The sequence below is a fragment of the Tursiops truncatus genome, chromosome 1 (genome assembly GCF_011762595.2).
Source record: "Tursiops truncatus isolate mTurTru1 chromosome 1, mTurTru1.mat.Y, whole genome shotgun sequence".
NCBI lineage: Eukaryota > Metazoa > Chordata > Mammalia > Artiodactyla > Delphinidae > Tursiops > Tursiops truncatus.
This window is the reverse complement of record NC_047034.1, coordinates 3,260,124-3,274,950: the sequence shown is the minus strand read 5'-3', so window position 1 is coordinate 3,274,950 and position 14,827 is coordinate 3,260,124. Positions and strand designations below refer to the sequence as shown.

The 14,827-nt window shown below is 38.5% G+C and overlaps 1 long non-coding RNA gene across 4 annotated transcripts in view; it reads right to left on the bottom strand.

The window, feature by feature from the left end:
- LOC109547513 (uncharacterized) overlaps window positions 1–14,827 on the bottom strand; it is a 268,139-nt gene that overhangs the window by 172,411 nt on the left and 80,901 nt on the right. The gene's annotated exons all lie outside the window — the stretch shown is intronic.

Sequence of the window (14,827 nt, the reverse complement as noted above, 5' to 3'; positions counted from 1 at the left end):
AGGTAAAGATTTCTGGTACATATCACTGCTTTGAAGTTCTCTAAATAAAGCAGTTAAACTTCAGTCAATTTCTAGTAAATAAATGAGTAACATACAATAATTGCTGCTGAACATCTGAAGGCAAGGTAATGGCTACCTAGCTGTTTTCAAACCTGAACATAATATTTGCACAGCTATATTGGAATGAAGAAAGCAAAGTCTTCTGGGGGCTTCTTGATCTTATTTGTTGGTGTCTTCTCTCTAACACTACATGATAAACTTAAAGCAACTAATCTCCCAATAAGTCTGTTCTGTGCCCATGTCTTATTTCTTGTCTTAATTGTCAAGTACCCTAAAGGTAGCATTAATATCTCATTCACTCTCATTAACATACTCAATAAAAATGAACTGAAAGTCAATTGAATGCCACAATTCTCAGATACTCTGGTCAAAATGAGTAGGACATAGCTAGTCTCAGCTCTTGTGTAGAGCATACCATCCAGTGGGAGAAACAGGCCATAATAAAAGCAGTGTTTTTGCAGATTGCAGAAATATGTGATATCATAGCTATAGCCCAAAGAAGAAAGGAAATAATCAGTTCAGTTTGGAGAATCCCAGTAAGACATCAGAGAGGATTCATATGACCCTCAAGCTTCAATTTCACTGAATCTTACCAAGAACATGGCATGTAGTAGGTGGGCAATAAATATCTGCTGATCAAATAATCACATAACCTGGTCCAAGTTAGCTATCAAAGCATTAGATTCCTTCTCCTAGAGGTGTTAACCTTGTAGCTCCACCTGAGTTTGTGGACTTAGGTTTATCTCTATAACCAACAAGGACCTACTGTATAGCACAGGGAACTATACTTGATATTTTGTAATAACTTGTAAGGGAAAATAATCTGAAAAAATATATGTATAAATGAATCACTTTGCTGTACACCTGAAACTAACACAACATTGTAAATCAACTATAAAAAAGTTTATCTCTCTATTCTAGAAACTTCAAGCAACTGCAAAGGAAGGGAGGATGATGCTCTAGTGAGACATCCTTCCAGCTCCATTTGGCAATCACCTCCACACCTGTGAGTAGATGGTAATCCCCATCTCACAAGTTCTTCACTCTGAATGAATTCTGCATCACTTTCCTGGGGACTGAGCGCCCCCTACACAAGAGAGGTCTGTTTCTTATCCAATTTAGTTATTTTTTCTACTGTTCTAAGATTAAAAGTGTAGTAAATAGACGTGCTTCCCACCTACCCATTTCTTAGTCAGATGAATCAACATCTTTTGAAACAACAAAGGATTGATGATTACTTAAAATATTCTGTGATCCTTTAGAGTTGAGCCTAAATTTTTTTTAACATCTTTATTGGAGTATAATTGCTTCACAACGGTGTGTTAGTTTCTGCTTTATAACAAAGTGAATCAGCTGTACATATACATATATCCCCATATATCTCCCTCTTGTGTCTCCCCCCCACCCTCCCTATCCCACCCCTCTAGGTGGTCACAAAGCACGGAGATGATCTCCCTGTGCTATGCGGGTGCTTCCCACTAGCTATCTATTTCATATTTGGTAGTGAATATATGTCCATGCCACTCTCTCACTTCGTCCCAGCTTACCATTCCCCCTCCCCGTGTCCTCAAGTCCATTCTCTATGTCTGCGTCTTTATTCCTGTCCTGCCCCTAGGTTTGTCAGAACCTTTTCTGAGCCTAAATTAAATATGGCTCCTCTAAATAAAGGCCAGAAAAACAAATGAACTGTCACCTATGATATTTCTCCTCCTTTGCTGACATTCCCTAAACATTTGCTTTAAAGCAGATCTTTTTAGTAATGTTTTTTAAAAAAACAGTAGGAGGAGCTTCAAGATGGCTGAAGAGTAAGACGTGGAGATCACCTTCCTCCCCACAGATACATCAGAAATACATCTACATGTGGAACAACTCCTACAGAACACCTACTGAACGCTGGCAGAAGACCTCAGACTTCCCAAAAGGCAAGAAATCCCCCACGTACCTGGGTAGGGCAAAAGAAAAAAGAATAAACAGAGACAAAAGGATAGGGACGAGACCTGCACCAGTGGGAGGGAGCTGTGAAGGAGGAAAGATTTCAACACACTAGAAGCCCCTTCACGGGCGGAGACTATGGGTGGCGGAGGGGGAAAGCTTCAGAGCCACGGAGGAGAGCGCAGCAACAGGGGTGCGGAGGGCAAAGCGGGGAGATTCCCGCACAGAGGATCGGTGCCGACCGGCACTCACCAGCCCGAGAGGCTTGTCTGCTCATTCGCTGGGGCGGGTGGGTCTGCGAGCTGAGGCTTGGGCTTCGGTCGGAGCGCAGGGAGAGGACTGGGGTTGGCGGCATGAACACAGCCTGCAGGGGGTTAGTGCACCACAGCTAGCAGGGAGGGAGACCAGGGAAAAGTCTGGAGCAGCCGAAGAGGCAAGAGCCTTTTTCTTCCCTCTCTGTTTCCTGGTGCGCGAGGAGAGGGGCTTAAGAGCGCCACTTAAAGGAGCTCCAGCGACGGGCGCAAGCCGCGGCTATCAGCACGGATCTCAGAGACGGGCATGAGATGCTAAGGCCGCTGCTGCCACCACCAAGAAGCCTGGGTGTGAGCACAGGTCACTATCCACACCTCCCCTCCCAGGAGCCTGTGCTGCCCACCACTGCCAGGGCCCCGGGATCCAGGGACAACTTCCCTGGGAGAACACACGGCGCGCCTCAGGCTGGAGTAACGTCACGCCGGCCTCTGCTGCCGCAGGCTCACCCCGCATCCATGCCCCTCCCTCCCCCCCGCCTGAGTGAGCCAGAGTCCCCGAATCAGCGGCTCCTTTAACCCCATCCTGTCTGAGAGAAGAACAGACGCCCTCTGGGTACCTACACGCAGAGGCGGGGCCAAATACAAAGCTGAGCCCCTGGGAGCTGTGAGAACAAAGAAGAGAAAGGGAAATCTCTCCCAGCAGCCTCAGAAGCAGCAGATTAAATCTCCACAATCAACTTGATGTACCTGCATCTGTAGAATACATGAATAGACAACGAATCATCCCAAATTGAGGAGGTGAACTTTGGGAGCAAGATATATATATTTTTTTTCCCCTTTTTCTCTTTTTGTGAGTGTGTATGTGTATGCTTCTGTGTGTGATTTTGTCTGTATAGCTTTGCTCTTACCATTTGTCTTAGGGTTCTGTCTGTCCGTTTTTTTTTTTCTTCTTTTTTTTACTATAGTTTTTAGCGCTTGTTATCATTGGTGGGTTTGTTTTTTCGTTTGGTTGCTCTCTTCTTCCTTTTTTTTTTTAAATTACTTTTTAAATTTTTTAATAATTATTTTTAATAACATTATTTTATTTCATTTTATTTTATTTTATCTTTTTCTTCCTTTTTTTCTCCCTTTTATTCTGAGCCGTGTGGATGACAGGCTCGTGGTGTTCCAGCCAGGCGTCAGGGCTGTTCCTCTGAGGTGGGAGAGCCAAGTTTAGGACATTGGTCCACCAGAGACCTCCCAGTTGCATGTAATATGAAACAGCAAAAATCTCCCAGAGATCTCCAGCTAAACGCCAAGACCCAGCTCCACTCAAGGACCAGCAGCTACAGCACTGGACACCCTATACCAAACAACTAGCAAGACAGCAACACAATGCCAACCATTAGCAGACAGGCTACCTAAAATCATAATAAGTCCACAGACACCCAAATCACACCACCATACGTGGACCTGCCCACCAGAAAGACAATATCCAGCCTCTTCCACCAGAACACAGGCACTAGTCCCCTCCACAAGTGAGCCTACACAACCCACTGAACCAATCTTAGCCACTGGAGGCAGACACCAAAAACAACGGGAACTACGATCCGGCAGCGTGCAAAAAGGAGACCCCAAACACAGTAAGATAAGCAAAATGAGAAGACAGAGAAACACACAGTAGATGAAGGAGCAAGGTAAAAACCCACCAGACCTAATAAATGAAGAGTAAATAGGCAGTCTACCTGAAAAAGAATTCAGAATAATGATAGTAAAGATGATCCAAAATCTTGGATATAGAGTGGAAAAAATACAAGAAAGGTTTAACAGGGACCTAAAAGAACTAAAGAAAAAAAACAATGATGAACAACACAATACATGAAATTAAAAATTCTCTGGAAGGGATCAATAGCAGAATAACTGAGGCAGAAGAACGGATAAGTGACCTGGAAGATAAAATAGTGGAAATAACTACTGCAGAGCAGAATAAAGAAACAAGAATGAAAAGAATTGAGGACAGTCTCAGAGACCTCTGGGACAACATTAAATGCACCAACATTCGAACTATAGTGGTCCAAGAAGAAGAAGAGAGAAAGAAATGGACTGAGAAAATATTTGAAAAGATTATAATTGAAAACTTCCCTAATATGGGAAAGGAAGTAGTTAATCAAGTCCAGTAAGCACAGAGGGTCCCATACAGAATAAATCCAAGGAGAAACATGCCAAGACATATATTAATCAAACTATCAATAATTAAACACAAAGAAAAAATATTAAAAGCAGCAAGGGAAAAACAACAAATAGCACACAAGGGAATCCCCATAAGGTTAACAGTTGATCTTTCAGCAGAAACTCTGCAAGCCAGAAGGGAGTGGCAGGACATATTTAAAGTGACGAAAGGGAAAAACATACAACTGGATTACTCTGCCCAGCAAGGGTCTCATGCAGATTTGATGGAGAAATTAAAATCTTTACAGAGAAGCAAAAGCTAAGAGAATTCAGCACCACCAAACCAGCTTTACAACTTTAGCAGCTTTACAGTTGCTAAAGCAACTTCTCTAGACAGGAAACACAAGAGAAGTAAAAGATCTAGAAAAACAAACCCAAAACAATTAAGAAAATGGTAATAGACACATATATATCAATAATTACCTTAAATGTAAATGGATTAAATGCTCCAACCAAAAGAGATAGACTGGCTGAATGGATACAAAAACAAGACCCATATATATGCTGTCTACAAGAGGCCCACGTCAGACCTAGGGACACATACAGACTGAAAGTGAGGGGATGGAAAAAGATATTTCATGCAAATGGAAATCAAAAGAAAGCTATAGTAGCAATTCTCATATCAGACAAAATAGACTTTAAAAAAAAGACTATTAGAAGAGAACAAAGAAGGACACTACATAATTATCAAGGGATCAATCCAAGAAGAAGATATAACAATTGTAAATATTTATGCATCCAAAATAGGAGCACCTCAATACATAAGGCAGATGTTAACAGCCATAAAAGGGGAAGCTGACAGTAACACAATCATAGTAGGGGAGTTTAACACCCCACTCTCACCAATGCACAGATGATCCACAATGAAAATAAATAAGGAAACACAAGCTTTAAATGATACATTAAACAAGCCAGACAATTGATATTTATAGGACATTCCATCCAAAAACAACATATTACACTTTCTTCTCAGGTGCTCATGGAACATTCTCCAGGATAGATCATATCTTGGGTCACAAATCAAGCCTTGGTAAATTTAAGAAAATTGAAATCGTATCAAGTATCTTTTCTGACCACAACGCTATGAGACTAGATATCAATTACAGGAAAAAAATTTGTAAAAAATACAAACACATGGAGGCTAAACAACACAATACTTAATAACAAAGTGATCACTGAAGAAATCAAAGAGGAAATCTAAAAATACTTAGAAACAAATGACAATGAAAACACAACAACTCAAAACCTACAGGATGCAGCAAAAGCAGTTCTAAGAGAGGAGTTTACAGCAATACAATCCTACCTTAAGAAACAAGAAACATCTCAAATAAACAACCTAACCTTACACCTAAAGCAATTAGAGAAAGAAGAACAAAAAAACCCAAAGTTAGCAGAAGGAAGGAAATCATAAATATCAGATCAGAAATAAATGAAAAAGAAATGAAGGAAATGATAGCAAAGATCAATAAAACTAAAAGCTGGTTCTTTGAGAAGATAAACAAAATTGATAAACCATTGGCCAGACTCATCAAGAAAAAAAGGGAGAAGACTCAAATCAATAGAATTAGAAACGAAGAAGGAGAAGTAACAACTGACACTGCAGAAATACAAAGGATCATTAGAGATTACTACAAGCAACTCTATGCCAATAAAATGGACAATCTGGAAGAAATGGACAAATTCTTAGAAATGCACAACCTTCCAAGACTGAAACAGGAAGAAATAGGAAATACGAACAGAACTATCACAAGCACTGAAATTGAAGCTGTGATTAAAATCTTCCAACAAACAAAAGCCCAGGACCAGATGGCTTCACAGGCAAATTCTATCAAACATTTAGAGAAGAGCTAACACCTATCCTTCTCAAACTCTGCCAAAACATAGCAGAGGGAGGTACACTCCCAAACTCATTCTACGAGGCCACCATCACCCTGACACCAAAACCAGACAAAGATGTCACAAAGAAAGAAAACTACAGGCCAATATCACTGATGAACATAGATGCAAAAATCCTCAACAAAATACTAGCAAACAGAATCCAACAGCACATTAAGAGGATCATACACCATGATCAAGTGGGGTTTATCCCAGGAATGCAAGGATTCCTCAATATACACAAATCAATCAATGTGATACACCATATTAACAAATTGAAGGAGAAAAAACATATGATCATCTCAATAGATGCAGAAAAAGCTTTTCAAAAAATTCAACACCAATTTATGATAAACACCCTTCAGAAAGTGGGCATAGAGGGAACTTACCTCAACATAATAAAGACCATATATGACAAACCCACAGCCAACATTGTCCTCAATAGTGAAAAACTGAAACCATTTCCACTAACATCAGGAAGAAGACAAGGTTGCACCCTCTCACCACTATTATTCAACATAGTTTTGGAAGTTTTAGCCACAGCAATCAGAGAAGAAAAAGAAATAAAAGGAACCCAAATTGGAAAAAAAGAAGTAAAGCTGTCACTGTTTGCAGATGACATGATACTACACATAGAGAATCCTAAAGATGCTACCAGAAAACTACTAGAGCTAATCAATGAATTTGGTAAAGTAGCAGGATACAAAATTAATGCACAGAAATCTCTTGTATTCCTATACACTAACGCTGAAAAATCTAATAGTGAAATTAAGAAAACACTCCCATTTACCACTGCAACAAAGAGAATAAAATACCTAGGAATAAACCTACCTAAGGAGACAAAAGACCTGTATGCAGAAAATTATAAGACACTGATGAAAGAAATTAAAGATGATACAAATAGATGGAGAGATATACTATGTTCTTGGCTTGGAAGAATCAACATTTTGAAAATGACTATACTACCCAAAGCAATCTACAGATTCAATGCAATCCATATCAAACTACCAATGGCATTTTACACAGAACTAGAACAACAAATTTCAAAATTTGTATGGAAACATAAAAGACCCTGAATAGCCAAAGCAATCTTGAGAAAGCAAACGGAGCTGGAGGAATTAGGCTCCCTGACTTCAGACTATACTACAAATCTACACTAATCAAGACAGTATGGTTCTAGCACAGAAGCAGAAATATAGATCGATGGAACAGAATAGAAACCCCAGAGGTAAACCCATGCACATATGGTCATCTTATTTTTGATAAAGGAGGCAAGAATATACAATGGAGAAACGACAGCCTCTTCAACAAGTGGTGCTGGGAAAACTGGACAGCTACATGTAAAAGAATGAAATTAGAACACTCCCTAATGCCATACACAAAAATAAACTCAAAATGGATTAAAGACCTAAATGTAAGGCCAGACACTATAAAACTCTTAGAGGAAAACATAGGTAGAACACTCTATGACATAAATCACAGCAAGATCCTTTTTGACCCACCCCCTAGAGAAATGGAAATAAAAACAAAAATAAACAAATGGGACCTAATGAAACTTAAAAGCTTTTGCACAGCAAAGGAAACCATAAATAAGACAAGATGACAAACCTCAGAATGAGGGTTGCAAATGAGGCAACTGACAAAGGATTAATCTCCAAAATTTACAAGCAGCTCAAAACCAAAATTACAAAAAACCCAATCCAAAAATGGGCAGAAGACCTAAATAGACATTTCTCCAAAGAAGTTATACAGGCTGCCAAGAAACACATGAAAGAATGCTCAACATCATTAATAATTAGAGAAATGCAAATCAAAAGTACAATGAGGTGTCACCTCACACCAGTCAGAATGGCCATCATCAAAAAAATATACAAACAATAAATGCTGGAGAGGGTGTGGAGAAAAGGGAACCCTCTTGTAGTGTTGATGGGAATGTAAATCGATACAGCCACTATGGATAACTGTATGGAGGTTCCGTAAAAGAGTAAAATTAGAATTACCATGTGACCCAGCAATGCCACTACTGGGCATATACCCTGAGAAAACCATAATTCAAAAAGAGTCACGTACCACAATTTTTATTGCAGCTCTGTTTACAATAGCCAGGATATGGATGCAACCTAATTGTCCATCAACAGATGAATGGATAAAGAAGATGTGGCACATGTATACAATGGAATATTACTCAGCCATAAAAAGAAACGAAATTGAGTTATTTGTAGTGAGGTGGATGGATCTAGGGTCTGTCATACAGAGTGAAGTAAGTCAGAAAGAGAAAAACAGATACTGTATGCTAACACATATATATGGAATCTAAAAAAAATAAATAAATAAAATGGTCATGAAGAACCTAGGGGCAAGACAGGAATTAAGATGTAGACCTACTAGAGAATGGACTTGAGGACATAGGGCAGGGGAAGGTTAAGCTTGGACAAAGTGAGGGCACGGCATGGACATACGTACATTACCAAATGTAAAACAGATAGCTAGTAGGAAGCAGCTGCATAGCACAAGGAGATCAGCTCGGTGCTTTGTGACCACCTAGAGGGGTGGGATAGGGAGGGTGGGAGGGAGACGCAAGAGGGAAGAGATATAGGGATATATGTATATGTATAACTGATTCACTTTGTTATAAAGCAGAAACTAACACACCATTGTAGAGCAATTATACTCCAATAAAGATGTTTAAAAAAAAAAATACAGTAGGCGAGCAAAAAAAAATCCCAAGGTTTAAAAGTTTCATGTTCCCCAAAATGGAGTTTTGACAACATATATTTGTGGTTCTAGGAAATTCAAACAAAAATACTAGTGTTTGAAGACCTCAATAAATTCCCAATGAAGCTATGGTCTTCTCGAACAAATGTGAAATATTTTTTTGCCTTTAGGGTATATTTCTTTTGCACAATTCCTATTTTAAGAATTTTCTAGTGACATTGACTCTAGTGCCATAACATTAGTTTCCTGGTATAAATAATTCTGAAAACCAAGCTCACAAACAAACACTGGGCTGGATGCTTAAATGCTGAAATTAAATGAACCCCTGTTTGCCTCTTGTCTTCACCACCCCCCAGCCCGTCATCTCACGCCCAACCCAAGTTTCACAGCCTGAGAAACCCAGCTCACACAACGGAAATATTAGTGATATTTTGGAAGTAAAAATACACAGATTCCAAATAGATGGAAACCTTTATCTGATTCTTACAAACATGACCACATTTAACTATTGCATTAATTTCTGTCAATGGTTTTGCTGTTTTAGCTTCATGACTTCTGCCAAAATAACCTTTCCAAAATGGAGAAAAATTCTTGTAAAATGCCTAGTATAGTATTTATATAGAAAAACCTTCAGAAAAACACTCTTCTTCCCCAAAAAGTTTATGTAAAAATCTAAAATATTAACTTGTTGAATACAACTCGAAGGCAGTGAGGTATACAGCAAATAAAATAACCCTACTTTCAATTTTTATTTATGTCAGGTGAAAGCTGAGAGAATTTGCTTCACATCAAAATGCAGGTTAGTGACATGGCAGCTAGAAATGTTTTTTATTTTCTTCTTCCTTATATGAATAAACATTCAACTAGTATTATTATTCTATGATTCGTGAATTCAGATACAATTCAACTGTGCTTTCATCATTTAAATGAGGATGTCCAATGATCACATACTAATCTACAGTAAATTCCCCAGAATAAATGAGTTTAAATTTAATGATTTAGAGTGTCAGTCATCAAAAGTAACATATAGTAGAAAAAAATGATGAATCAAAAAGAGCACGACTTTAGTCTTATATCTGCCACTTCTTTTAGCTGTTGGGGTATAAGAGAATTACTAAATATCTGTTTAAAAACAAAACAAAACATGAATATAGTTATTACTTCCTAAAAATCTCATTGGGTTTTCATTGCTAGTATGATATTGTATGTAAAGGAGCTGTTGTATATACTTTACAGATAGTAGAAGGAAAATCTAAATCCATTTATAACACTTGAGACTGATAGAATCGAAATGGGTTTATTATCCACAGAAATAATGGTTAAGACTTATTGAACTCTATCTGTATGCCAGGTATTAAGCACAACCTACCTACTAAATTATTATTCACCAGGACAACCCTGATTCTCATCAACAGCTGAGGAGACTGATGTTAACAGTTCTTGGTTCTTCCTACTGTTCTGTTTGCAGAATCTCTACATTTGAGTATGGCTGTCAGATTTTCAGTCATTCACTAGTTAACACCAAGGTCTTCCTACAAAATAATCTCTAGTTGAATGAGGCTAAAGTTGCAGGTAACAAAGTGTTAAGTTTTATTTGTGGGTTTTATTCCTACTTCTAGATATCTACTTTTCTCACTTCCTCTGTCTCTATTGATAGATGATAGATGATAGATAGATAGATAGATAATTGATGGATAGATAGATAGATGATGTTTGGGTGGATAGATACATATAAAGAGAAATAGATAGATGATAGATAGGGAGATAGATAGATAGATCTGTTTATGTCCTGAACATGTCTATAAACAAAGCTGACCATCCTTGAAGAAACTTTGGGTCTCTATATATGTGTGTGTTAGAAGTGACTTTCAATTTCTTTCAAACTAAAAGTTAATTCATATACATAATGGACTATTGTGACATCTAAGAATGTTTTTCTCTAGACTTTTTCCTAAATTATATTTTATAGCTTAGGAAACAAGAAAAACAAAAAGTACAATGTTGTTTCATCAAGAAGGCAATGTGATTGAATAGATTACACCATCAGATACATTTTTCCTTGTTGAAAATGTACAAATTGTCTTCAAACAAGAGATTCCATTGGCTTCGGTTGATGTATTATTATACTTGGCATCAAAATTCTGAATTAAAAATGTTTCTCTGTACTTATTTTACGGTATCTAATTTTGTGCTAAGTAAAAGCCAGCTATTCAGAAATTTTGAAATAAAGATGTCATACTCTTTAATATTGATGCTTTCAGTAGTGAAAGGACAATTGATGTAACCACTTAATACCTTTAAACTGTTACCTTATTTTGAAGACGTAAAGATTTCAATTTTTACTCAGATATCTTCGTTCCAAGGAGACCACACTTAAAGTGAACATGTAGGTTTGGATAAATGTCACCATATAATTTACAGAGTGGTAAATCTCTACATAGTCTAATTTAAAAATATGTTCAATATTTAGAGTATGTATTATAATATCAATACTATAGCGATATCAACTTGATGGGAATCTTATATAAAACGTTCAATCAACTAATCTATGTGTATTCAATGGGCTCAATATTGTAGCAAGTGCCAAGAGGACCATACAAAATATTTAAAAAGCCCATGGCCTTCTGAGCTTGTAATGGAAGGAGGAAACCTTATAAATATGAAGTCATTTCAGCACTGTACTAAAGTATGTATAATTAAGGGTTTGCCCTGAAGGAGTTACCCATAAATAGAGTATAGAGACAAGAATCTGGGATGGAATAACTTTTCAGATACATGTAAAATTTATGTCATCTCATTCTACAGAGTCTCTAACAGAAATAAATTATAAATTCTAATATTCACTAATTCATGCATTCAATAACCATTTTAAAAAAATCTATTACGTGCTAGGCTTTAGGTAATGCACTGTGGGGAAAACAAAGATAATTAAGCTAACCAGCTATTTAGGAAGGAAAAGAAAAACATTTATAGCAGTAAGTAACACACAGGTCAGAATGTGTCAACTGCAGTGAATGGCCTATGGAATTCAGGGAAGGGAGAATCCACTTCTAACTGAAATAAAAGAAAGTTCCAATGACATTTGGCTGAAAACTACAAATGATGGAAAAGATGTTTTCAGGGATGGATACACCAAGAAGGAAGAATAAGAGCAAATATACAAGGAAAGCAAAAAACAAACTTATTTGGGGGAAGTAAAGGAGGTGAGATGAAGATGTCTTTTCATCAAGTAACCAAGAAGCACAGAATTTTGTCCTTTGCTACCTGATTCCTGATTCTCACAAGGTCACCAGAAGACATGTATGCACAGAAGCAATGACCAACCAAAGAATAATCTTTATTTCCACGAGGCTGTGACTGCAATCACAAATGTAATGCCTTAGTGAACGAAATTGACCTAGGTAGAGAAATCTTTCCCCTAGGCGAGAGTCAGTCTCAAACCCAGGGCCAAAGTCTGCAAAACTGTGTTTTTACCCTTTCCCCACTAAGATCATGCTCAGGATCTGGGTCTTCCAATGACACAGAGAAAGGACTATACAGAGAATACCTGCAGAGTAAAGAATGAGGAGACAGTGAAACCATCAGAGGGAAAGCGGGAACCAGTGCTCATGGCCGTGTGTCTCAGCCTTCTGAGACGAGGGCCTTACAAAGAGGAAGCAAAAAATCCTGACCCTTCTGGTTGTTCCAAGCACATAAGAGAGTCCAGAGAGCAAAGACAGAGCCAAGGAGAAAGAGAGTTGGCTCTTCTAGCAAAGACTACTGGCTCAAAACAGCCTTTTGCAAATTACTTTCCTAGAAAACAAGGCTCAGTGGCTACCCTTTAACTTAACCAATTCATTCATTCAACAAACATCCATTAAACCCATGTATTGCTCGGCAGACACTCTTATAGCCCTTGGGATACGTAGGTGAAGAAAGTAAAGATCCCTAAATGTAGTGTGTAGTGTGTTTAAAATTTATATTTGCAATATAGACATGCAAATATAAAATTTTTTTTCTTTTAATTTTTACTGGAGTATAGTTGATTTACAATGTTGTGTTAGTTACTGCCGTACAGCAAAGTGAATCAGTTATATATATACATAAAAGCATCTCTTTTTTGATGCTTTTCCCACATGGGCCATTACAGAGTACTGAGTAGAGTTCCCTGTGCTATACAGTAGGTCTTTATTAGTTACCTATTTTATACATAGTAGTTTGTATATGTTAATCCTAATCTCCCAATTTATGCCTCCCCCATGCCGCTTTCCCCTTTGGCAACCATAAGTTTGTTTTCTACATCTGTGACTCTATTTCTGTCTTGTACCACTTTTTTAGATTCCCACCTTCAAGCAATATCACATGACATTTGTCTTTCTCTGTCTGGTTCATATAGACAATGGAAATTCCTCAGCCATTAAAAAGAACGAAATAATGCCATTGGCAGCAACATGGATGGATCTAGAGAATTTCATACTGAGTGAAGGAAGTCAAACATAAGTTTCTTTATCTCTATATAATTTAACTAATCCATGAACTCGCATGCTTTTCCCTTTCTGATCCAAGATATTCAGTTAATTTTCTAGCTTCCATGGAACTATGTAGAGAGATTATCCTGAAGTTCAAGAGAAATGAAGAGCTCAATCTGATTCCAGCTAAAGAAACTAAAGTAACCAGCAGGGATGGGCCAGCCAGTTGCCCCCACAGGAGAGTAAAGAGAAGACCCTGCTGCTGGAGTCTTGGTTTGAAGGTCTTGGCTCCAAGAGGCATCAAGGCAAAGAAGGAATGCAAGTTTCTCAAGGACAGAATGTGGGCTTTTCCAGAAAGAGAGCTGACCTGGTATGATTTTACTTCTGCCAAGAATCCAGAGAAGGAAGTCTGCTTGGGCGGATCACTAAAGAATAGTCAAGGGTTAACTGATAAAGGCATAAAAATACCCAGGAGAGAAAGGATCAGCTTTAAATACCTGCCAGGCCCAGAGGGAGTGAAATCATTCTCTGACAGCACTGGTCCTCTAGGAATTCACCTGCCACCCCACACTTCCTCCCTCCCACATCTTGTGTTAACCGCTGTGGGAAGCAGAAACCATGGTTACCCAGGTAAAGATGAAGGCACAGAGGTGGGAGATATGTCCGTACCCCTATCTTCTGCCTACAGAGGGGATATCTGTAGAGGGGATGGAGGGGATATCTCCATCTGGGCAAAAGAGAAATTTTAACTTTAGATAAGCTTTGAAATGTTGAAAATTAAATGGCACTGAACACAATCAATGATGTGCTTTTCTGAAATCGACCATAAGACTTATTACCTAAGTGTGATCAGAAAAGTCGTAAGCTTGCCTAAGTTTTCATTTAGGGGCAAAGAACCCCTGGATAAGCATTCAGTGGTAAGTGGGAGAGGGTACAATATTGATTCCTTTTCCCATCCCACAAGTCCTGCTTGGTTCAACATACAAGGTTGAGGTTACAAGAGTAAGGTTACACCTTACTCTCAAGTGGAATTCAGAATTAACATAGACTTGTGTAAAACTGAAGCTTCTGGGCTTCCGCTGTCCTCCAGCCCGTGCTAGTCGTCCTTGGACTGTGAGCTGCTCACCTTGCTGAATCAGCGGCTGAAGCAATTCACCACCTTCTCTCTAAGCCTGGGACCTGCACATTCATCAATTCAGGAGGGGCTCAGCAGCCCTTCCTACTCAGCCAACAGCCTAAGAACAAGTGGGAAAAGCCTTCTCAGTGGAAGATCCCTTGATGTTGAAGATGGTGTGAATTCCTAAGACATGGCGTGACTCCCGTTCAGTGCCTGAGTGG